The following is a 26,355-nucleotide window of genomic DNA, read 5'->3' as shown; positions in this document are numbered from 1 at the left end:
AGAGAGAGACCTGTACAAACAGGTCAAGGAAGAAAACTCTTACCATACGAACAGAAGCAGAAATGCTCTCACCTCAAGAGAGGTATCAAGGGGTAGATTTACTAGGGAAACTGTGGCTTTCTCCCTCCTCTCTATGAGTACAACCTGCTAGACTGTGAGTTTCTGAAGAATTAAGACAGTTGGGAACAGTACAGTTCCCATCCCCTGATGGAAGAAGCTCTGGTTCACATATCTGCTGGGAACACAAAGGAAAACATCAGGACACCTGACCTCTTACATAGGAAAACTGCTGAATGCCATGTCCAAGCTGATGGTAGAGTTAATAGATTCTTTTTCTCCAGGGATTCATCCAGAGCTTTTATTTAGGCTTTGCACAAGACTTCTAGACTTTATACTAGCATATTTTACTGAAACAGATCTCTTTTTTTTCTCTCATCCTTTGCTCAACATATGTTCCATTCCTAACCCAGACTTTATTCGATGTTCCAGACCAGCGACCTAGAAAATGTTCTGATATTGACCACTGTCATTGATACCCAGTGTCAATCCAGTAAATAAAAATTCCTCTCAGAGCAGAAGGAACATATCAGATAGGGAGAGGAGGTGTCAAGACATACAGTCTAAAAAAACTCATTGTGAAGATGCGTATGATGCATTTCACAGTGTGAGTTGTGACTTTGACAACACTTAAGAAACTCACATTAAGGTAATACCTTGTACTAAAGCAAAATATCACTCTAATTAAGCACTATCAAATAGGTTACTAGAGAGACATTTGAGTTCTTGTTTGCCAACATCAGCTTTGAATGTGCTCTATATTTTTTCAGAGACAATCCAAGAATATTTTAAATCCTTTGGGTACATACAGATTTAACAATAGACTCAGATCCATTTTTAGGCAAATGTTGCATCAATGCTTCTTAGATTATTTAAACAAACAAACAGACCCCAGAATAACAAAAACAAACAGACCCCAAAATAACAAAAACGAACAAACAAAACAAACCAGGAGAAGCTAAATTTCAAAAGAAAAGTAAAACACGTTTTTTTCTTGTGTGAAACAACTTGCTGCTTAAATTCCCAAGGGCACTATGAATGTAGTCACCTATGAAAGACTTTGTAAGAGTACAGTTAAGTGCTTGCTTACAGAAGAGTGAGGGATTTTGTAGCCAGGAGAATGCTGAAACTGAAACCAGTACACCGTTGAAAGCTCAATAAAACAATATTTATTACAAAGAAGTGGCCAACAAGATAAGAACCTGAGAGAGAGGAAAGAGGAGGGATATAAGCCCTCAGTACAACCCCCCCACTTACTCAGGTGTTACTTATGAGGTTGTCTTACCAACCCCAGAATGCTTAGACTTCCCCATAGCAGAAGGTGCATCCCCAGAGCATCAGCAGGCTCACAAGATAGCGGGAGTCCCTGCAAAAGGCAACGTTGTCCTCCATGTGAAGCTTGAGTTCGCTCCCAGCACGAGCTATCTGCTTTTTTATACAATTAGCCTGTGACGTCTACCTGGGCAGGCGTGGCCAGTACCACCCAGCTAGAGGCCTTCGGTCTCTCCCCCCGTTATGTAAGGGGTACCTCTTCTGGGCATGCGTGTGTACGCTGGAATTTCCTCGCACCTGCATGCTACACCTCAGGGGTCTTTCCTAAATGAGTCTGGGGGCCTACTTCATCCTCCTCTTCTTCACTTTCTCCTTCAAATGCCCTTGGAGGGCCATCGGCCAATAGTCAGTCACCAATTAATTTCAGTTTATACAAGATGCTTCCTTCAAGGATGAAGTTCTCATTTATCAGTGCTTGTTTTCTCATAACTTGGCAGGAAAAGAACAGACACTCACAGGTGGCTGGGCCAAACACAGACCAAAAGTAGCAGTGTCTAATTAAGTACAAATACAGATTTTAAACCTGTGTACTTTTGATTTTTCTATCAGTGAAATAGTTCTTCTCTTCATATACATGAAAACAACATGTAGGTTGTTGAGAATCTTTGTTCTTAAGCATCAATCACTACCAAGACATTAAACCGTTAATGTCATCAAGTATTTAGGGTTTGTGAATACTGCTCCTAGAACCAAATATCAGATAATTTGTGGAGACAGTCCTAAATGCCTAACTGAAATTTATGAATTGCATGCCAATCACTAAAACGCCACTAGATTTGACGAGCAAGGGGTGGTGTGCCAAAGCTTGAAGAAATGAGCACTCATGGGATCCATCAATCTGTCTCATGAAGTGTTGGCTACAATGTACAGTACCTGAAACGTTTCTATACCAATGCAGGCAGCATGAGGAACAAACAAGAGGATCTTGAAGCTTTGGCCCAATCCCAGAGATTTTACACCACTGGCATAAGCGAAACCTGGTGGGATGTGTCCTGTGAGTGGAGTTCCCTGTTGGATAGTTACAGGTTCTTTAGGAAGGACGGGTAGGGCAGAAAAAGTGAAGGAGTAGCACTGTAGGTTATAGAAGGGTTAGAACATACGGAGCTCACAGTCAGCAATGGCACAGTTGAGAGCCTCTGGGTCAGAATCAAGGGGCAAACAAATAATGCAGATGTTGTCATGGGAGTCTACTATAGACTTCCCAGCCAAGACAATGATCCTGACAAATTTTCTTTGAGGAACTAAGAGACACTTTGAAGTCAACTGTCCTTATGGGGGACTTTAACTTGCCAGAAATTAACTGGGAGCATCACACAGCTGGTGCAACTCGAGCCAGAAGATTCCTAAAAAACATGGATGACAACTTTATGGAACAGGTCTTAAGGAAGCCAACTCAGAAAGATGCTCTCATTGATCTCCTGCTTCTTGACGAGCGGATTTTGTGGGTGAAGTGGAGACTGGTGGCTGTCTTGGCCACAGCAACCATGAGGTGATCAAGTTTAAAACCTGTTAAAAGGAGAAGCACCAGCAAAACCTCACCTCTGGACATGAGAAGAGCAGATTTCAGGCTGCCCAGGGAATTAGTAAGTAAGGTCCCCTGGAAAAATGTTTTTGCAGGTGCTGGGGTCCATCGGTGCTGGTCACTTTTTAAATATTATCTCCTAAGGACCCAGGAGCTGGCAATTCCCAAATATCAGAAATCAAGCAAGTGAAGCAGAAGGCTGGCCTGTTTGAGCAGGGATCTTCTCTTGGAAATAAGGCAAAAAAGAGAGGTGTATGCCCAGTGGAAGAAAGGTCAAGTGATGGGAAGAATACAGAGATGCTGCTTGCCACTGTAGGGAGAAAATCTGTGCAGTCAAAGCTCAACCGGAGTTGAGGCTGCCAGAAACGTGGGGACAATGAAAAGAGTTTTTTCAAATATATTAATGCCAATAGGCAGTATAGAAATATCATAAGCCTGTTACAGGATGAGGATGGTCACCTCACAAACAAGCACAGACACAAGGCAGAGGTGTTTAACACTTTCTTTGCCTCTGTCTTCAACATGGATGAAGGGTGTCTCAGTGCCCTGAGCTGGACGACCATAATGGCGAGAATGATCAACTTCCAGCCAACCCAGAAATTGTGTTGGATCTGCTGCTCCAGCTGGATCCCTACAATGCTATGGGACCTCATAGGATTCACTGAAGAATCCTCAAAGAGCTAGCTGATGTCATCACAAAACTTCTCTTGATGATTTTTGAGCAGTCTTGGCAATCCGGAGAGGTCTCAGCTGACTAGAAGTTGACAAATGTTGCCACAATTTTTGAGAAGGGCAAGAAGGAGGACCCCAGAAACTACAGGCCTGTCAGTCTCACTTCAGGACTCAGTAAAGTTATGGAGAAAATTATTCTGGGAAGTATTGAAAAACACCTGAAAGACAACACTGTCATCAGTCACAGCCAGCACAGCTTCATGAAAGGAAAGTCCTGCTTATCAAACCTGATTTCCTTTTATGACAAGGTAACCCACCTAGTTGATCAAGGGAAGCCAGTTGATGTCATCTTTTTGGAGTTCAGTAAAGCTTTTGATACCGTCTCCAACAGGATCCTTCTGGACAAAATGTCCAGCACACAGCTGGATAAACACATCATGGGGTGGGTGAATAATTGGCTCAAGTACAGAGGGTAATAGTGAATAGGGTAACATCAGACTGGTGACCTGTCACTAGTGGGGTTCCACAGGGCTCCATCTTGGACTCTGTGCTCTTCAACATCTTCATAAATTACTTGGATGCAGGACTGGAAGGGACACTAAGCAAGTTTGCAGATAACAAAACTGGGAGGAACTTTTGACTCCCTTGAAGGAAGGGAGGCCCTGCAGAGAGACCTCGACAAATTAGGGGACTGGGCAATCACCAGCCACATGAAGTTCAACAAGGGAAAGTGCCAGATTCTGCACTGGAATGCATGGGGCAACCCTGGATGTACATCCAGACTGGGGAATGAGATGCTGGAAAGCAGTGCCATGGAAACAGACCTGGGGTCCTGGTTGATGGCAAGTTGAAGATGAGTCAGCAGTGCCCTGGCAGCCAGGAGGGCCAACCGTGTCCTGGGGGGCATCAGGCAAAGCACTGCCAGCCGGTCGAGGAGTGGATTGTCCTGCTCTGTTCTGCACTGCTGTGGCCTCACCTGGAATACTGTGTGCAGTTTTGGGCACCACAATATAAGAAAGATATTAAGCTGTTAGAAAGCATCCAAAGGAGGGCAACAAAGAGGGTGAAGGGCCTTGAGGGGAAGCCCTATGAGGAGCGGCTGAGGTCACTTGGTCTGTTCAGTCTGCAAAAGAGGAGACTGAGGGGAGACCTCACTGCAGTTACAACTTCCTCATGAGGGGAAGAGGAGGGACAGACACTGATCCCTTCTCTGTGGTGACCAGTGACAAGACCTAAGGGAATGGCCTGAAATTGTGTCAGGGGAGGTTTAGGTTGAGTATTAGAAAAAGGTTCTTCATCCAGGCACTGGAACAGGCTCTCCAGCGAAGTGGTCATAGCACCAACCTGCCAGAGTTCAAGAAGAGTTTGGACAACACTCTCAAGTACATGGTGTGACTGTTGGGGATGTTCCTGTGCAGGGCTAATGGTTGGAGTTGATGATCCTTGTGAGTTTCTTCCAACTCAGCATATCCTTTGATTTTGTGTTTTGAGAAAGCTAAATGGTGCAAAGCAGAAAAAAAAAACCAGCTGTAGGAGCACTTCTTTGTTTCTAAAACAACTTTTATATTTTTTAAAATTATAAGGGCAATAATTACCTTGTTAAAAGTCACTAAATGCTACAAATAGCTACTTATAATTCAAGTTAAAAACCTGCTTCTTCTATAACTTAATGGGCACAAATTAACACAAATGAAATTCCTGCTAAACACCAGAAAATACTTTTTACTCTGACAATGGTTAAACATCAGAACAGATTGCCTAGAGAGGTTGTGGAGTCTTCCTTCTTAGAGATATTCAAAACACCTCTGGACACTTTCCTGGACAACCTGCTCTATCCTGAGTCTGCTTAAATAGGGGTGTTTGACTTAATTATCTCAAGAGGTCCTTTCCAACCTAGACAATTCTGTGTTTTGTGTGATTCTCTGTGGTACAGCTGAGAAGACTATGAATACACTATATGCATGCAAGAGCATATTAGTCCCACATGTCCTGTTTATTCTACATTCCAATCTTCCTGAAGATATTTTATCTCATAAAAGGCAAAAAAGGGAAAATTCTATCAAAACCAGAGCGAATGCACATGCTCCACATCTCTCTTAGGTGTCCCACTAGGGCATATTTATAAGTTTCAGTCTTTCCATTTATTGGAACCACCTAAGAATCCTTTTAACTCCTGTCTAGAATTATACCAATCCAAAGCAAATGTACTGCAGCACTAAACAGTTATTTTGTCATAAACAAATAGTCTTTCTTTTTTTTTTAAGAGTAGGAAAACTCATTAGCAATTCTGGTGCAACTACCATTTATATGAACTTTGATGATTATTTCACTTGATAAACTTTGATGATTATTTCACTTGATAAACAAAAATAATACTTTGTAAGCTATATACACATGTACTGATTTTTATTTTTCCAATTTAACTCAAGACTTAAATTCAGGTGATAATATACAGAAATTTACTGTCATTTCAGACCCACTACAGTATCTGAGACATTTTCCTGGGGAGATGAGAGAGATGACATGGAACACACAGGACATCCAGTCTCTTCTGGATCAGTATCTCAAATTGCACTAGACATCCATTTTCCAGCAAGTAAGTTGAGCCCTGAATGACTCCTGATAAAGACCAAAAATATTTTATGTAACTAAGTTTCAGTGAGGATATTTTCAAAAATTTTCTCACAGTATTCTACTATTTATTTGAGGTCAAACCTTGCTATTTTCAAATTCATTAATAGTTTGGTCAAGGTCTTCAATGAGAATTAGACTAAATTCATAGTTTAACAGCCTACATTTCTGTGTATCATCTTCTCGTAGCTTGCTAGTAGAAATGCCTCTGCATGTTCGAAAAAAAAATTAGGGACATATTATTGCTAGATCATTTCTACAGATGCAGCTAGGCAAATTAAGAGATGCCTAGCTATTGGCAAGCAGTTCTCCAAGAGTACACAACTGTACAGCATTCCCAGTAGTGAAGAAAGAAGAAATTAAACCTTTAAAACAAACCACTCGTATTTTAATGATCTTCTTGCAATAAAAGCAATGGAACTCCTTACACAACGGGAGGTAACTTATCAAACTTTGCCCAGACACCTCGGATTCTAGCATGGAACAGGGCTTTGAGTTTGGATGGGAAGAGCTGTAAAAGGCACTCAAGCAACAAACAAGTCATAGCTAAGCAAAGTGGAGATAAGTGCTATCCCTGGAAGAGAAGCACTTCACTCAGAACCAAATTAATGGTGATGAATGTAAAGCCAACCAAGACAGCAACTGCACCTCTCGATGGACACGTTTTCAGACAGGATTCCTAGAGGCCATGGTAGACATCATCAAAACTACAGTGCTAGGTAGAGAAGGAAATCAAAACCATGAATTACCAAAGGGACAACAGTGGCCTATTACTATTACTACCATTTCCCAGAAAACAGTGAAGATTTTCCTGGGTATGGTAACAACAAAACTCTACAAGAGAGCCCTGAAGAGATTTTTTCCCCAAAATCTTTTCTTCATGGACACACGTAAGGTCAAAATAGTACCTTCATTCCTAAAAGTGTTATTGAAGTACTTGGAGAAGTCAAAGCTCTAACCAAAATTGAAAGATCCACAATCTTTTTAGCAGTTCAAAGCACAGAGTGAGAAGACTTGTATTACACAGGGTTTTTTTTCTTTCATTTAGATGTTGGCTGGTTTGGGATTTTTTGATAGTGGAAGAGTTTACATCAAACTAGATCTTATGCTGTTAATTGCCTTAACTGTGCACTTTGCCTACAAGATCTCACATTAGCATTTTTAATTATTTAAAACACATTAAATATTGCTGGTACCAGCATGATCTGAGATTAACTTCTTAATAATCACTCTTGTTTGAGGGTAAAGCATTTGATTCCAGCTGCTATGACCTTTCAAACAAGCAAAAGCAACATTTGCTGACATAAAAGGGACAATCCACTTAGTAAAGGAATGATGATCTAATTAAGCTGCGTATGCCCAACAAAACAATACTATTTTATACTAGACACTTCATAACATTTAATAAAGTTAATTTGCTTAGGAAAAGTCTGAATTGCTCTATTTTACTATATTAGTCTGATTTATAAGCTGTATCACAACACTTTCACATTTTCCTTTAGTCCAGTTATTTTTTTCATTAGTTTAGATTCCTAGCTTCTAATCCACATGGAACTACCTAGGTTGCTTCTATATTTGGACCACAGCAAATAATACGATCTAAATATATCCCTGTTAATACATGTCTAGAAGAATCAATGGGACAACATCACCACTAAAATCAACCAACCTTCTAAATCAAAATTGGACACAGATTGATTTAGGAAGGAAAATGCTAATTCAGTCTCTAACATAGGGAATAGTTTGGTTGCAATCACAGGTAAGCAGTGATCAAAAAATAAACACATTTTAAGGTACAAAAAAGCCAAAATAAAGCAGTCTTGGTGGTTTCCTTCCCTGTCGCCAAATGTATCTCCTGGAATCAAACTGTACCTGAAGCTCTCACTTCACAAAAAAAAGGAATAAAGTTTAGAGGTTTGAAGTTTACCAGGAGAAGATTGAAAACATAATCTAACATCATGCTTTTTTTTTGACTTCTAATGGAAAGTGTCTGAATTTATGTGATTACTGATGTCTGGGAATTGACTTTTAGGGTTTGAATGCTTGAGATTGACAATGCTAAAATTAAAAGCCGCTCAGTGGTATAAAAACTCACCAATGTATTGAGCTGGGAACAGAGACACAGTGACCCAAAGAATGCTAACTAGCAAAAAGATGGCCTGAAGCACCCATCCATCTCCCTTCAATGACCAAGTGTAAGAATACTGCAGATAGATCCAAGGACTAAGAGGATAATTAAATTGTGTTTGCTTTCTCTTTACCAAATGGCACATACAAGAAGTTGAATTTGATTCAGAGAATTTGCAAGGGACAGACTGCTCCTCACCTTGCCAATAAATCAAGTAGTTGTATTGTACATGATCCATCACCCTAAGCACAGACTCATTGCTTCTTTTCCATCTTTGGACAGTAACATAACTAATGCAGCCAAGAAGTGTAGGACCGCATCCAGATGACCTGAGTCACTACAACCAAGCAAAGGGTTGGCTTCTTGCTTTGGCCAGGTTTATTCATTTACACTACAGTCACCTTTACCTGATCAGGAGACAAATGTTCTCCGATACATAAATAAATAATGCAAGAATAGGTCCGAAAGATCTTTCCCATCTTGCAGCACTTCAAGTCATAGATGTGACAGCATTATCAGCCAGTGAGCAGAGGGAAGCTGCTACATCATCACTAGGACTTGGTTTCGCAGCTTGCTCTCAGGCAACTCTTGACTATATTTGAAAAACAAATATAAGTTTTTACCTCTGCATTTATACCAATTCCAAGATAATCAAATAAAGGCTCTTCCCACCCACTTCCAGAAGAGAAAGAGCACAAACTGCAGACTAACTAGAACTAAAAGGTATTTATGAAATTCCTTCAGTAAGTAACTTTCTTACAGATGACTTGAAATCCTATGCAGCAATAATATTAGGACTCCATTATTTCCCCAATTTACTATTATGTAAATGTGGTCTTCAAAGTCTATTTCTCAGAGAGAGAATAAAGTTTCTGAATCTGGATTGGAATTTATCAATTGGCAATTCCTAAAAGATCACCACCAGGCCTGCATTCAACACAGCCCAATGCAGAGACCTGCAGACATACAAGTAAATTCTCAACATGTTATTCACACAAAATATTACACTACAATACTGCTTCTACGTGTTTTGCTACTTTGTTCAGAGCTAAGTGGGTACCTTTACACAGTCAGTCAACTTGTATGATCTAATTATATGTTTATATGGAAGGTTTCAACCCTGCTGTAAAATATTGTATTTCTTCTTCCTACCATCACAGTCACAAAAACATCTGAGCTACTAATACCATCTTCTAGCCTACTTGGTTCCAGTGGAACTGTGTAACCAAGAGATTCTCCATGAAGACCCTAAGAGTGCTGAAGACAGGTTTCCGCTCCACACAGGAAATAACGAAAAAAAAGGTTCAGCTTTAGCCCTGATTTTTATCACCACCTCATCACCTCCATTTCTAGGCTGAGTCTATCTTTTTAGGCTAGAGCCTCTCTTTGGGATGCTGCTGCGGTCGCATTAAAACCACAAAAAAGCTGCAAAGAAGTAAGTATGAGTTATCAGCTACTCAGATACTCAGACATTGCTCAATCACAAAAACTACATGTCAGTATAAAGTAAAAATAGAACATCAATTTTGAGATTTGGTGCCATTTAACTTTAAAAAAACCCCAAAATTCATCCGCCAGCTGCACAACTGGAAATGCTCTGCTTATCTGAGTATTGCCTGCCTATCACTTTATACAGTAATGCTAGACTGAACAAATGCTAAGAACACAAAATAATGTGGAAAATAACTTCCATGTAGTAGGTAACACTCTCATTAAGTACTAAAAGAAGAGCCTTCCTTGTAGGAAAAATTTTGTTAAAAAAAAGGATTCTTTCCTTTAGCTAAATACAACATTTTAAGTGACTGCAAGATTGTTAACGCTCAGAAATACATAGAAAATGTTCTTGGAAATACCTTGGGGAGATACAAAAGACTCACAGCAGCACTGAATGCAGTAGTTGAAGATTTTCACCCTTGTCTGAGGCTGGATTTGGTTAAAATCATTACCTTTCTTTTCCTGAGATCTTCTAAAGACTGAAAAGAGGAAATGCTTCTGAAATTTATCCCAGGTTCGCAAACAATGTTTTTCAGTATTTGAAAATTACTTGCTTCTTTGGTTCAGTCTCTTCTGCCTTTGTAAACCATGAATAGCAGCCCATCTTTTATTTGTTTTCAGTTTCTCACAGAACCAGTTTGTTATGACTGCTCTCTCCTACACAAAAGCTGATCAGGGTTTCCAAACACCCTTCTGTTTATTTATGGCAAGCTGCAGTGTAAACATTTGCTTACTACATTTTAATGCAAGAATTTGGTAAATAAAACCACTGATTTAACACCTCTTACCCCCTATTATATGAAAAAAAAGTAAGTACTTATAGTACACGTGCCTTTCTCTAGTCTACATATATTCGCTACAGGGCAAAGCAACTTCCTCTTCTTTCAAGACAGAATGTGTACAAGTTCAGCAGCAGTGCTGGTTTCTATACTTCTTTCTCTTGCCTGACCTGATTTAAGGGTATAAGAGAGAATTCTGTGGGGTGTCCTTTTAATTTTTAGTGGGCGTTGGTTTATTTTATTGGTTTGGTTTTTTTTTTTTACTTAAAGCTTTAAGAGACATGCTGGTGATCCAATCCACAGTACACTTCCACAAACAGTGATGTCAGCAAAACACAGGAGCTATAAGCTGCAGAAGGAGGGCAGACGGATTATGAGTACCTAAAGCCATTACTGCTGCAGAACATCTTGTGTCAAAACATGATAGAAAGGTGAGGAGAGACTGATCCACAACTTGCACTTAGTTGAAAACTATCTATCCAGACAAAGTGCACAAGGTGCCATAAACCCATTAGACGAAATTTTCTGATAAAGTCTGTTTCTTCTGACAGTTTTCAAATGTATCAGAGATGAACAGGTGGAAAATAATTCTGAGAAGAGATAGAATGGCACTTTTGTCCCTTCAAATAGAAGATTCTGAATTTACAGCTCAAGATTTTCTTCAACCTTTCCCCATCCTCCTTAGTCTGAGACACAACTTTTATTTGGAGAAAAACTGCTGTTTCAAGGAAAAATGCCTAAAATTAAATAAATTTTAATCTCTGACCTTTAAATAGGAGCAAAAACTGAATTAGAAAAGGAACAAATAAGTGTTTGGACTTCTACATCTTCTTCAGGTCTAAGCAAAAGAAACATTTCTGTTTGGAAGTCTTGCACTTTTTTCTTCCTTCCCAGACTATACCATTTAGCTGAGAAAACAAAACAGAAAACCACCAACAAATGACAACTGCCCCCAAACAAACAACGAAACTCCACCTTTCCCTCTTATATCTTTAGATCACCATAGCCATACTACCACTTTTTTTTTTCCTTCTCCCTTCAGGTGTTCAAGGCTTGCTCTGGTTTGCTATGATCTTGGTGATCTCCCTTACTAGCTAGGGCAAAGAATAAATACATCAGGAACTAAAGACACAGCCTATGAAAATTCATTCCTTGGGTTTCCAACAAAAATTCTCAATATTCACAGAGCACAGGCCAGTGATAGGATAAAATGTAGAAACAATGTGTAATTCACTGAAGCAATCTATGCCATTGAAGAAGCTTCAAGTCCCCTTCCCCTGTATGCCCCATGCTCTGCCACAAATTATTGCCCCAGAGTACAAGTGACACTCGTGTTACCACCATCCCATTGGCATGATGGTATAAACCTACACTGACATCCCATGGCAGTGCCTACAATCATGTAAAATGCAGGCACTTGCTCTACTCCTCCAGCTCTGTTATATGAGCAGAGGGAGGTATTTACATCTTAAACTGCGACAAATCACAACTGACAAGGTTTAGTTACTGGAACCTCAATTCTCTTCACTTATCTTGCAACACCACTAAAAATCAATCCAAGTCCACAGTGCACAAATTAGTTCTAATTAGTTCATTAAATTCAAACAGCCTGTCTAGCAGCTTTCCCACCTTTAAGGTAACAGTTGCACTATGCCACATTTGGAATCCTGGGGAAATGTGAACAGCTGCAAGGAGTATAAACTACGCCAGTTTTGTGTATGACTTGTTCATCTGCTGTCATTTGCATCCGAAGAAGTGAAGCACAGAATCTGACTCCATTACGCATGATGGACCTGATTAAAAGGTCTTAAAGAAAATGAACAGGCCTTAAAAGAAAAAAAAAATTTAAAAAATGAAATTGCATGCTTCAAACCTAATATGTACCTCAGGGTCCAGTCACACTGGTCCAGGAGAGCTTCCTGTGTTACGTGGCCAACCCTGGTTACAGAAACCTTTTGGAACTGACTTGCTCTCTAATGTTGACTTCCTATTTCTGTTCCACCTCAACTCATAGTTATCTTCCCTAAGTAAGCAAGCAAAACACATCCAGTCCTCCTATTTACCTCTCAGCAAAACCTATGTTTTTGCACCTCTGCGATTCTGTTTGGAAGATGGAGCACATACACGAAAATAAACATACAAGACTTCACAGTCGCATCACAATCATTCCATTTCCTATGCACTTTCTCAACAAACAAATACAGCAGCTGCATTTGTATGCAAAAGTCACCCCACAATCCAAGAGATCCCAAGTGTACTTTAATGTAACCTCACTGAGGATGGGAAGCTCAGCGCAGCAGGGGTATGGCACACTCTCCAGTGCATTTTGCAGTGCTGATGCACTAAGACCCTGCCAGTTCTGTTCCTTCCTGTCTGTTTGCCTCAGTTTTCTACTGAAAGAGAAAAAGGAAGAAAAGGAAGTTCAGCTAAGGAATATACAAGACCCACAAAACAGGTACTGTTATCCCCACTAAAGAAGTTAGTACTTCAGTTAAGCCTTTAGCTCCAGACATCTATTTTGACCTCCACAGTTCACTAAAGTCAAAGTCCCAGTTCTGTTCTGAAAAACATTACCTCAGTTCTTTCTTTTTTTGTTGTTTTATGCAACTAAAATATAGGCCACTGACTGAAAGGGGGCTTTCAAAACTAAATATAAGAAAGAAGAGAGGAAAACCACAGATGTATCCCTTCATGTGGAGAAACTTACGATGGTCTATTACTGCTTTAAAGACATAATTTAAAAATCTGTATTAGATCAGGAAAAATATTATTCAAGCCATGCTCTTCTTATAAATGTAGCTGTTGGAAAAAAAAAATTAATACCAATTTCAGAGAATTTAAAAAATAAACCTGGGAAGAATACATTCCGCATAACCTAATGACATTTCTTCAACAACAGGTTTTTCTCTCTTCTGTCTTGATAAGCCAGGTAGAGGTACAGTTTAGCTTATAAAGGGCAGTAGCCCTTTTATTTTATTTAACCTGAAGTGAAACCTGATGGAAAACGTTTCAGACATAATAAGGCCATAAGCTTGCTCACATCCTCTTCAAAATTTCTTATTCATCTAAGCCGTGCTGTTTTCACTTAAGCAATCATTTAAAAAAACCCCAAACATACGAGACAAAAATCAAGTCTTATCAACATTGCAGAAATGGACCTCAAATCACTTTTGGATATGACACCTTCAAAACAGAAGCCCCCTGTCATCCAAACTAGTGATGCTAAGAATTTTTTTCAAGCAGTTTCTTACTGAAGGGTAGAATGAAAGGCTATTCTGAAGGCACAAGGGGCTGGAAAATTTGAAGATGTTAAAGTTCAGGCTATCGGGGGAAAAATACATTATCTTAAGATGCATTCTATGCAGTCATAGCATTCAGGAAAAACCAACAATAAATTAGGCTGTAGCATTACAACATCTATACAGTCAAAACCCACCACTATACATATCATTCCTGTCAGGAAAAATAAAGACAGATGGTTGCAGCAAAAGCCAGTCTTCAGAACAACCATAACCTTCAAGTACTGATGAATCAAAATATTTACAATATTTATCCCCCTAAAAAGCTCATTCCCTATAATTACAGCTCTTCTAAACTGTTCCAGCATATTGCTACAGAAATTTTGGCAGAAAATATTCTCAATTTACATAACTGTTCAGAGTAGTCACCTAGCTTAGGGAAAAATCATCCATTCCCACGTATTATTGACGTTCTGAAGACTCTGATTTATTTTACTCATGACTGTTTAAACATTTTATTGCTTTCTCATCACAGAGGAAACTCCAACTGCTGATATCAAAGTCAGTAGCTTCAAACAGGCATCAGTGTGACTGGAATTTGCATGGTATTCACTACTGGAATTTCACTTTTTGAAATTACATCTTTCATTTCTGAAGACAAAGGAGAAACGTATTTCAAAGGCTTAGAAATGCATGTAGGTGTATAGACCCCCTACTACTACCCCAGTTCCCACAAGGTATCTGCCCATTGAGTGACTCAGCTGCCACTGACAGCATGAACCACAAAATATATTCTAGTTCAGGTATCTTGTCTGTGCAAAACTTCTTCCCTAGGAAAGAAGTCAAATATTGCAGGTCCACAGCAAGTCTGGTAATGGACTTCAGAGTCAAATCTAAGCTATTTAGAAGTTTTTCCACAGTTAAAAGGGCAACTAAAACACAAGTCTGATAAAATCTTGACAAAAGATTTTTGCAATCCCACTCGGCCAGTTTACTCAGTAGTCAATAGCCCAAAGATCAACAGCCCATGAATGATGGAAATGGCAAAAGACTGTGGCCTAGAACCCAGACCTGCCAGAACCTGCTACGGTTCCTTTCTGGCGTACATTAGACACTTCCCTTTCTATAAAAATCAGGCAGATTCAGGATGGCTGGTCCACATGGGAGCAGCCAGAAGCAGGAGTTTCAAAGATCTCCTGGTATCCCAGTTTAAGCTGCCAAACACCAACATCATTGCTTCATTTTCTTCTCTTGAAACTACCTCCTAGAGTTGCCTCTTGTCCCTGGAATTTCTTCAGACTTAGTAGGAATGGCCCTCAAAAAATGCTCTCCTAAGTGTGTTTCTTCTAAAATTGAAGGTTCTAACTGTTCAAAGCCAAAAACTCAGTCAGGGGTAAAACCCACACATGAGCCAAAATGTTTTAACAAAAAATTATTAAAAAAATTGTGTACAAGATCCTGTGAAAAATTTCAACTTATTACATATTTTTACTAATCAGAATTTGACAGTAAAATTTCAGAAATCTCTTGGAAATAAAAGCATCCCATTTACAAGCACACACTATTGTAATACAGTATGCATACAGAATGACAGAAAAGCAGACCTCATTTTATCTCGTAAGTGGTCAAAAGGCCAATTAAGTCAGAACAGAAAGAAGTGAAGATTTAGAAATCATTACATCAAGGACCCTATGTCTTTCACTATCAAGTATAAATGTCAGATAATTCAAGAAATTGAAGGGATATACCACCATTACCACTTAGTAATTTTTTGTGGGGAACAGCTAAAAATTAAAAATCAGGTTTTTAAAAATTTACTAATTGCTCAGGAAAATCTCTGTAATTTTCAGCCTTTTGGCACTTCTCCTCTATCTCCAAAGAAGAAAGATACAAAAATTTGAACACAAGATTCCCCTACGCTCCCTGCAATCAATTCTTGAGTAATTGAAACCCTCAGAGCACAGAATACACTGGCAAGTACCATATGAAAATCTTAGATGGATGAGAAATATGAAGGATAATTTCTTTACAATAAAAGAATTAAAATGAGACAACTATGTGGTTACAGTAGGAAAGCGTAATTACAGTGGATGATATTTTTGTTTGGCCAGTTTTTCCTGATAACTCTGTCAACTGTTCTCACCCGAGTGATTAAATTAATTTCATTTTTCATTTAATCCAATTCCCATTTCTAGTTCAATTTATAATCATCACTTCCCCATACTAGTGTGGCACTAAATTACTGTCATTCTTGGCCATTAAGTTAATCATATTCCAGTCAGCAGAGATGATCAAAAACACCACAGTAGTGCCATGAATTTCTTATTGAATACATTCCTTTTTGCTACATAGCAGAAGCTGATCATCAGTGTCAGAAGCTACTTTATATCAATTTCTGACTTTTCAGGCAGAAGTAACACCTTCTGAATCAAAAATAGAAATAGAAAAGTCATTTTTCTTAAAATGAACACAGCATTTTCTCTGGTCAAATCAAGCTTACTTTACTATGTAAGTACCCACTGAAGAAATGACCCATACAAGCATAAATGTCCGTCTGCTACTGATTTCCAACCACCCTTCCCCTTACTGCAAACTCAAAATGTACTGCTCCTCTGAATAAAAAGAGAGGAAAAAAATAAACCACTTTCCTTGATGTTACTCAAATGTCTTTTTATGTTCAAGCTTAAATGCTGAGTCAAATTCACTTGCACATTTAGCAACACACAGACTTTTAACAGGTGTTTCCATCTCAATCACAGTTGTTCATGTCCTTCGTACAGAGAAGAAGAATGGAAGAAAGACTAAAATTCCACTAGAAAATCCCAGGGAATCTCAAGTTTCCTGTCTGAGGCAATATTCTATGCTATTTATTCAGTGCCAATTTGAAGTTCAGTTGCTTTCAAACTTGCTTTCATAAAAATATATCCAGAAATTTAATTTCTGCATAGTCATCTTTAGTTTTAGAATTTACATTGTTTTCTAACAGTAAAGACAGTGCTTAACCTCATATTCTATGTGGTTTGTACAACACACTGAGCTACAAAGTGTGAAATCTCAGTTTCCATATTAAAATTCCCTTCCTTAAAAGCACTTGTTTTTGCTTGGAATTGAATGCAAGGTACACCTGCCAATCAAACTGGACCATTTTTGAAGAAATCCTGAGGCAACTTCTTACCCCCTTGAAATATTAGGAGTACAATTTTCCCCCATCTGCCAACTCATTAGCTGCCCAAATGTACATTTCTTCATGCGTGCTTATACAGGAAGTGACAGGGACTTTTGTTAAATAAAACACAATATATTTATAAACACTGTAGGCATCTAAAAAAAAAATCTTATGCTTAAGAGGCATTAATTAGTATGACTGCATTATTTTTAGTGTCCTACTAAAGTGAGAGTTTATTATCCTCTAACAGTTTCTCAGAATACCCCTACGTAGCTTAGTACTTCATACATAATAACTTTAAAGTGCTTTACAGATGCTGTCAAATTATTCACAATCTGAACAGCAGACAAAAGATTAAAGGAGTTTTTTGGGAATACTTTCAAAAATAAGTAAAAATTTTTCTTCGGTCATCTGTATACTTGAACAACACAAAGAGATGTGACTGAGTAGCTGTATATTGGTGGATTTTTACGCATCTGTACTTATTCAGCACATCACTGGATTTCTGTAGGATCTGCTTAAACAGAAAACACTGTTATTGGACAAAAACTCTAAACTATTGAATGCGCCTCAGTGGTCTTACCCCTGCCAACTCCTTCATGCAGGCAGATCCCGGAATCAACAGGAATTGGCAAGGCTACAGTAATGCTTTACCCTATGTGCTACAGTTAACAGGATTCTGGCCTCTGGGTATGCTCCTGATCTTTTCACGACTGAACAAATGCCGCCATGCACATTTACGCAAATAAGACTTACCTCAACTTGCTTCTGAAACATTTGTAAGATATTCTCCTAGCCATACAAAACTGGAAAAATTTATAACAAGTTTTAAAAAATGTAGTCACGCTATTTTGCTGAGATCAACGTCTGCAGTTTATCTCACCGTACAAAGACCTAAACTGTAACTCCATTTCTTTCACATTTCATTGCAGTGCCTGATGCCAAGCACGCCGCTTCCCACTGTTTGGTGTGACAGTTATGGATCAGCTGTCAGTCCGACTCCGCCGCCGGAGCCCGCACAGGCGAGCCGGGCTCGCTCCACGGGCTGAATCCACCCTCCACCGATGGCCTGGGAAACTGGGCAGCAACGAGCCCTTTGCAACCTGCAGCATCGCAGGGACCCGAGACTTTTCAGTAGAAATGCTCCATATTGACCAAACAGGGAATTTCGTGCCGAGAACCAAATCTTTCTCCACCCTGTGCTATCACCCTGTGCTACAACCCTGAGCAGCACCTTTTAAATTCCGAGAGCTGCAGATTTAACGTTCCAGCTATCAAGGTGACTAGATCATTCCCACTTGGGAGCTCTCGCATATATAAGCACCCGAGAGGAGCAAAGGCTCGGTTCTGTCGCTCGAGCGAGTAGCTTTAAGTCCGGATACACGAAGAGCGCAGCTCGCACCAAGTAACGAGACGCGTTCCAGCGCCCGTCTCGAGGCGGCAGAGCCATGTTTCATGGAGCCGTCACAACCCGAGCGCCCGGAGCACGTCCCCGCATAACCCCGCGGGAAGCGGGACTCACGGCGCCCCGGAGCCACCTCCGGGCTCCGGGTCATCCTCCCTCCCCCCCGCGCTCCCCGCCGCCTCCCACGCGGAGCCGAGGGCCGGCGGCAGCACGGCCGGTACCCGGGGGCGCCCCGGCGGCCGGAGCTGCCGCTTGACCCGTCTCCCTGGCAACGGGGACACTCGCCCTCTCCCTTCCCCATCACAGCCCCCCTTCCCCACGGCAGCGGTGCTGAGCCACCGGGTCGGCGAGGCGCGACCGGCGGCCGCCCCCCGCCCTCGCCCCGGTCCTGGTTAGGTAACACGGGCGGCAAAGCGCCGCCTCGGGCCCGGCCGCTCGCTCACCTCGCGGCAGGTGCCGGGGCCGCGCACGGCAGTGGCGGCGCCGCTTCTCCACCCTGCTCCGCTCCCCTCCGACGGCAGCGCCGGGACGAGCCTGGGAAAAGCAGCTCCCGCGCCGCAGACCTGCCGTCCCGGCTGTGCCTCTCCGGTGCCCGAGCAGGAGGAGCTTACCCGCCCCGCCCAGTGCGCAGCGGCGGCCCTGGAGGGCCGCACCTGCCGGAGGAGGAGGAGGAGGAGGAGGCGGCGGGTTGGGCCGCGGGATCTCACTGCCAGCTGTCGGTCGCTCCCGAGGTGCTGGAGGGCCACCACTGCAGCCCGCCGTGCCCACGGGAGGAGAGGGCTGCCGAGCTTCCCAGCGCCGGGTTCGCGGCCCTGTGGAAGGGCTGGAGGGAGAAGGCCTGGTTGAGCCCTTAAAAAGAACCAAGTTTGAATGCAGAGCACCTGGACAGTGCTGTAATATATAGGAGAAAATATCATTCTGAGAATTGAACAGAGCAGCTTTAGTTTTGAGCAGAGTCTGCATCTTGCTACTAGATTTTCTTAGGAGTCAGTTCCTGTCTTCTGATCTGTGCAGTTAATCTACAAAACAATAGATCCCAAAAATCTCTGCTTTCATCTCCAACATAGCTCCATGTTAAATTTTACGCCAGAGGAGTTCAAGCCTTTCTCATATGACAATTCCCTAAGACATTTTTCAGTGTGTGGGCCTTCAGTTAAGCCACTGTAGGAGCTTGGCAGGAGCTTGAGTGCAGAACTGCAGGACGCACAGTGCTGGTGGCTGAGGTGAGCAGAACGTGAGCAGAGGGCAGTTGGCTGGAGCTCGAGTGGCTGAAAAAGCATTATGGGGCAGTCAGTGCTTTGCCTCTTTCCCTGGCAGATTGGCCCCAAGACCCCGCATGTCTTACTTGCACTTCAGGCAAGTGGTTAGATGAAGAATACAAAGCGCAAGAACATCCAGGTAGTGGTGTGGTGCAGGCCTTTTAATGCCTTAGGATTTAGAGCAAGTGCCTATTTTGTAGACTGTACACTTTCAAGCAAGAAAACAAATTTTAGAGTATGGAGGAGTCATGGACAACTGATATGTACAGGAGTGTAGTCATATTCTGGATAATGAAGTTATTATAGGTACAACTGTACAGTGATCATTTATGGCCAAACTGGTATTGGAAAGACCTTCACAATTTCAGGGAAGCCCCAGTGAAGAACATGCTTGGGAAAAGGATTTTCTTCCAGGTACACAGAATCAAAGAATCACAGAATTGTTGAGATTAGAAGAGACCTCTGGAGGTCATCCAGTCCTCTCCCCCTGCCAAGGCAGGGTCACCTAGAGCAGGTTACACAGAAACATATTTGGCTGGGTTTTGAATGTCTGCAGAGAGGGAGACTCCATGACCTCTCCGGGCAGCCTATTCGAGTGCTCTGCCACCCTCAATGTAAAGAAGTTCTTCATTATGTTGAGGTGGAACTTCTTGTGTTTAAATTTATGGCTACTGCTCCTCATTCTGTCACTGGGCACCACTGAAAAGAGTCTTGCAATACATTGTATTGAATATTAGAAAAAGTCACAGATTGAAACTGATTTTTATTCTTCTTTGTAAAATTTTCTCTTCTGAAAATATATAATGAAGAGCTTTTTGAACTTCTGAATCCTATTCCCAGCACTGCAGATGTTTTGATGACCCATAAACAAGACCCATAAAGTGTAAATGGGAAAGGCTTAGAAGAAATAGCTGTACACAACAAAAATTAAGCCTACCAAATCTTGGAAAAAGATGCAGCAAAAAGAACTGCTGCAGTTACTTACATGAATCACATTCCAGTTGATCCTACTGTTTTCCATTACCATCCATATGAAAGTAACCTGAGCAGATGACTAAGAGCTTGTTAGAATTGGGAATATAAACTTGCAAGAAGTAAAAACACTACAGTTTGGGGCAGCTGATAAAAGAGCTTGTGAAGCTGGAAACACCAAGGAATCTGTTCTGACCCATGAAAGAGTTATTACTCCTCCTGTGGAAGAAGACATGGAGAATCTTAATAGAATCCTTCAAGACTCTCTTGGTGAACAACAAAGAACATCAATAACAGCCACAGTTTGTCCCACGTCTATAAATCCTGAGGAAAAACTGAGCACAGTGGAGTATGCTTACAGAGCAAAGAACACAATGAAACCTGAAGTTAACCAGCAGCTGCCAAAGGGGCTATTATTAAGGAAGATACTGAAGAGACTGAGCAGTTAAAAGGAGACCTCACTGCTGCACAAGAGTAAAATGGAACACATATTTTCATTGAAAATTCATGAAGCCCTTAAAGGAAAGCTGACATTTTGGGAAGAACAAGTTGCAGAATATATTGACAAAATGAGCACCATGGAAAAAGAAGTGAAAACAATCACTAAACCGTTCAGAGTTAATAAATGTAATGAAACAATGAAAACAGATCTGCAAATCAAGGAGAAATGACTGAAAAAAATCACAGACAAATCTGCAAGAAACCAAGATTCCTCTGGTTGAGAAAAAAATATGTGGTTTCAGTTTTGAATACACCAAAGAAAAACTTCATGGTGCAGCTAGCCATTTGGTCTGCTAATACAAATGATGTACCATGTTAAACTGTATCATAAGAAAACTGGTGATTGACACAACGCAATCATCCAAATATATTTGCAGGAGAAATTAATATTCTGGTCAATAAAATACACGATTCAGTTAGTGAGAACTGTCTGAAGCAGCAACAGTTGTTGAAAACTTATGCATATTTTATAGATGGCCTCATATCTACCCATTGTTCAGCAGATAATGTATTTGCTTTAGTTGTACCAGGGTCTTTTACCTCTGTTAAAAAATTGCTTATCACTGAACTTTCTTAATTGTCTGCAAACATATTACAAAATATGACTGTGCCATCTGCTAGTAAAGCTGAGCCGTTCAGGTTGACTGGGGAGCATATATATGTATTAGGAGAAGCATTAAATATCTTGACACCAATGGTAGAAATTTTCCTGGAACTAAAGTGTTCATTTCAGAATAACACAAGGAAATTTTCTGCTGTGGCTGATGAGATGAAGTGCCATAAAAAGCAATTAATACCTTCTTAGGAGATCTCTAACTCACTCTGAAAAAATTACAGAAAGAAACAGCCAGTGTTTTTTCTCAGCTGCAAAATACCATTAGAATTTAACAGAAGAAGTGGAAATGGCAAAGTGTGTATATATAAAGAATGCAAATGAATTGGTGTCCTCAGTGCAAAGCCAGCTGAACCTGTTGGCACAGGAGATACAGAAGAACTTAGCTTATATACTATCAAAAAATGGAAGTTTGAAGACTACCATCACTGCTGAGCAAGAAAATGTGTACCTGGAAACTATTGACCTAGATAATAGTAAAACTTCTGCTTCAAAACAAATTTATTGCATCTCTGGATAAGTTCTTTCAAGAGCTCAAGGACATAAATGGTGGTTTATGTCCGTATGTTTTATGGACATAAAAGAAGATGCTGGTGGAATCCATAGTCTGTTCTCAGTAACTTCTTGGCAATCTAACAAACGTATCTCAGGATACTGGTGAATGGAGAGAACTTGAAACTGCTCAAGAGTCAGCTTTATGGATCAGCAGAAGTCCTTCTTCAGTGATGAGAAACAGCAGCTTCAGTGTTTATAATAGGAAACAGAAAGTTTATGATTGAGATCCATATTTTGTATTGGATATCTTGTTCTGCATTAAGTTGCAGTAGATGTGGTTTGGAACCACCTCATTGTAAGAACAGATCCTACAATGCACTTTATTATATGCATATCAAGAATACAAATAGTTGTGTTCAAAGATCCTTGACATACTGCTGGCACTTAACCAAGCTAATTGCCAATTTTAAAAGCACTGGAACTCACCCATGAGAGCTACAGACCAACAAGCTATATTGACCTTAAAAAAGGAAAGAGTACGTCATGTTGCTGCCAGCCAAGTCCAGGGTCTCCAGAACCATGCTCTCATTCAGAGGCCTGACTGAATGACTCCTAAAAAAAAAGATCTTCTTATCTATTTTCAGTATGTGCTCACTAAAAGCCAGTCAATACATAAGAACTTATTTAAAGAACGGAATTGTCCTATGGCTATTGAAAGCTGGGAGCTAGAGAGCAAGCAATTCTGTGCAACAGGGAAATCCAGTGGATTTATGTAATATATACAACTTCTCTCAAGAACAATAGTGAATTGTGGCTTGCAGCATTTACAAAGGGTGCGACTGTTAAAGAGACAGAAGAATTACCTTAAATAAAGGCTTGTCAAGCTCTTTTACTCTCTCTCTCTCTAAAAGCTTATATTGCCACAAATATACTCCCTTATATATTTTTTAGAAGACTGACTTTAGAGATTGGCATCAGTGTAATTTCTTTATCACTGCAACATATGGCAGTCTTCCCTGCTGCCAAAATATAGCCATGTTTCAGCTTCAGGGTACAGCTGGCTTGAACTTAAAACTGAGACTGCTTTCAAACATAAATACAGAATTCTATGTTACTCCTTCCAACACCATGAAGGAAAAGTAAATTCAAAATTCCTGCTAGTGGAACCTCTATGAACACTACAGTGCTTCATGGTTCCAGCCACACTAGGAAGTATTTTTTCCTTCTAGTTTTTGGATAACATCTGAAGTGATTAACAGTCACTGTGTCAGGATCATGTATCATTCAGATACCCATACTAAAAATTTTTCAGTTCAGATTCCTGTATGGTTTTGCAAGATTTGATTTTATAGTGCTTTATGGTGAGTTTCCCACATAACCACAAGTTGCAGCAATCTCTGATCATGTGCAACGAATGTTTCTGTACACCTTCTGTTCAGAGGCTCTTTACAACTCATCCATAATTAACCCAACATTTCCTCTTGCGGTGCTCTTCCTGATTTGCAAAGTTGAATGTAAACCTGCTGTACTGGTCCATGTTATCTCACTGTTCTGAAAATTAGCCAGATAAATACAGCCAATTCCTAGTTACATTTGAAATTATACCCAGCACCGCTATTTTGATTGAAAACATAAAAACATCAAACACTACACTATGTTCTGAGCAGTTTGCTCAGCTTAGCATTTTCTAGGTTACATGTCAGTACCACAAATATATAAAAGAAACAAACAGAATAAAGGTCCAACATTAAAAAAGGAAGAAAAATAATACCTGCAATCCCATCCTCTATTCTCATTGCAACTGGAGCTAGAAGAAAACCCTTAAGTGCTTCCAGTTTTCTGCTTATTGATGGAGCTGACAAACACCAACTGCATGACAGCACCTGCTTAAAAGAAGCCCAGTGGGCAAAAAAAACCCCTAATTAAAACAGGTAAGGGAGTAACTATTCCCTTCTCAGTAGAAGATATATAAATAGTAGTGTTAGCTGTAACATTGGAGTTGTCTAGGTTACTGCTTTGACCCGGTTCTTTCATTTGGAACAGATTTAGTCACACGAGCTGACATTTCCTACCAGAGGAAAGAAGTTTCCCGACAGGTAGGAGGGAGCGTAAGGTCCTGCTTGAACCTTGCAATACATCCTCTGCTATGTATTTTCTGAATAGAGCCCTAGATGCAACACTTAACATTTACAGAAAGGAAAAAAGGAAGTAGAGGTTAGACAAGAAACTAATAAAACAGTTCTCTGAGCAACCCATATAGTACTGTTGGTAAGTAAATTGCTGGCCACTGAAAATTAACAGTTTTCTGATTCCTCTACTTCCCTTTCCTGGATCCCCCCTACTCCAAAAGAACAGCTGAGTGTGGCTCAGCCTGAAGCTGCTTTAAACAAAATCATTCTCCACTTCTCAACCATTGAAATAAAATAGTCTGGCACATTAGATGTGACAATCCACAGCTTTTATTTCTGTGAAGTAGGAGGTGTATTTCTAACATCAAGGAAACATATTTTACTGCCAGTACTCTGAAAATGCAGTTTCTCCATTTAGCATGTGGCTGCTGCGAGAGCATCAGACTGAAGGCTCTGATGTATGAAAACTTCCATCAACTCACAAAAGGGATCATGGCATGGCTGGCAAAAGAACAAGAGCAGAGCCTGAGGTCAGGAAGAGGGAGAGAAACCATGCACTCCTGCAGTGCTTTTTCCACTGTGATAGATGAGCTTGCGTATATATATATAATATATATATATATATATAATGCTTTATGGAGCCTGGAGCAAACCTTGGTACTGTCACTCTGCTAACAAAAGCGTAGGCCCTTGTTTAGAGCACTTTATATGCCTTTGTTTTCAAAACCATTGAGCTTAAAGTTCCATGGTGTCTTTAGATTACTCTTCAGCTTTTTCTTACATTTAGTTCCTTTCTACAATGGAAAGTAGCACAGTAGTGAAGATCTGAAAGAGTGATGGAATGTTTGCTGCACTTTTAATCCTGGGACAATTAGACAACCAGTCTTCCTCCTCATAAGAGGGAGGATGCAGGTGTTAGAAACCTGTAGAGAAAGGTAGAGCTCCTATAAGTAATTTAGCCTGTCTGCAGAACCAAAGGACTTTTTATCATCCCCTCCACAACTACAGCTGACAGAGCTGACCTCATTGTGCTAACTCTGCACACCAGCAATTCCTTCCTCACACAGTAAAAAAAAATTAACTGTTTAATCATAACACCTTTTAAGTTTCTAACCTCTGAAGATGAGCAGAATAAGAAGAGATAGCAGGTACATATTAGAAACACAGCATGTGACAGAAATATGAGCATGTGTAGTCTTCTTCAACCTGGGATTATTCATTTTCCAGGTACCACTTTGAGAATAGTTGATTCCTTATATGATTAAGGACTTCCAGTCTTTCCCCATGCAAAAGCACCTGCACATATCAGTTATTGTAGGCTGCTACACCTAGCACTTACAGTTTGAGGTTTACTACATTTTGTTTCTGCAAATGCTACCAGCCTCTCATCTTTCTCAGTGTGTGTTCTAACAGTTCTCTGTGTTTCTTAGAGCATTACTGAAGGTCCTGTATGGCTTCATGTTGTCAGAGCATGAATCTACAAAGAGTGCCAGGATGTAGATTTCCAAAATGATGATGTTCTGTAGATACCAGTGATACAAGGTTGTGGCTTACTCCAGCACCTCAGTGTTTGAACTGAGACCCCTGCACCTCACCAGCATTTGTGCACTGGAAACAGAAAACATTCTAGTCCACACACTCACTGAAGAGATAAATCCACTCACAGTAGTACTTATGCAATATGGAAACCTTAGTTTCCGACAGTCTGTTATTTTCATGTGCATGATTGGTGCTGTTACGTCAGTGGAGGGAGAACTCTCTTAGTCATACCGGTAGCTGAAGCGTAGCCATACCAGTTCAGACCAAAGATTCACTCAACACAGTGTAACTGAACCCTCACAGGTTGATTTCCCAATGCTTAACTCTGTAGTTAAGGGGCAGTTGAAATCTGGAATAGACAGTTTCCTAACAAAAATCTGTTTTTTCTAATAGGATAAAATTTTTAATCAATCAACTAACTG

The 26,355-nt window shown here is 40.4% G+C and overlaps 1 protein-coding gene and 1 pseudogene across 3 annotated transcripts in view; one reads left to right on the top strand and one right to left on the bottom strand.

Annotated features, from left to right (window-relative positions):
- The window catches only part of KLHL32 (kelch like family member 32), a 125,881-nt gene extending 106,786 nt beyond the window's left edge, over positions 1 to 19,095 (bottom strand). Inside the window, exon 1 of one of the 3 annotated variants that reach the window (XM_027631712.1) lies at positions 18,869 to 19,095. The gene's annotated coding sequence lies outside the window, so the exon portion shown is untranslated. Of the gene's footprint in view, positions 1 to 17,776; positions 18,516 to 18,868 lie in introns of those variants that run through there. The other 2 variants (XM_027631725.1, XM_027631720.1) reach the window with 2 other exon arrangements.
- Positions 19,096 to 20,453: 1,358 nt separating this feature from the next.
- LOC113940870 lies at positions 20,454 to 23,381 on the top strand (annotated as a pseudogene).
- The last annotated feature ends 2,974 nt before the right edge of the window (positions 23,382 to 26,355 follow it).

Source organism: Corapipo altera, unplaced genomic scaffold (genome assembly GCF_003945725.1).
Source record: "Corapipo altera isolate COAL_440 unplaced genomic scaffold, ASM394572v1 2b, whole genome shotgun sequence".
Lineage (NCBI taxonomy): Eukaryota > Metazoa > Chordata > Aves > Passeriformes > Pipridae > Corapipo > Corapipo altera.
Note: the sequence above shows the minus strand (reverse complement) of the source record. Positions and strands in the feature narration are given on the sequence as shown.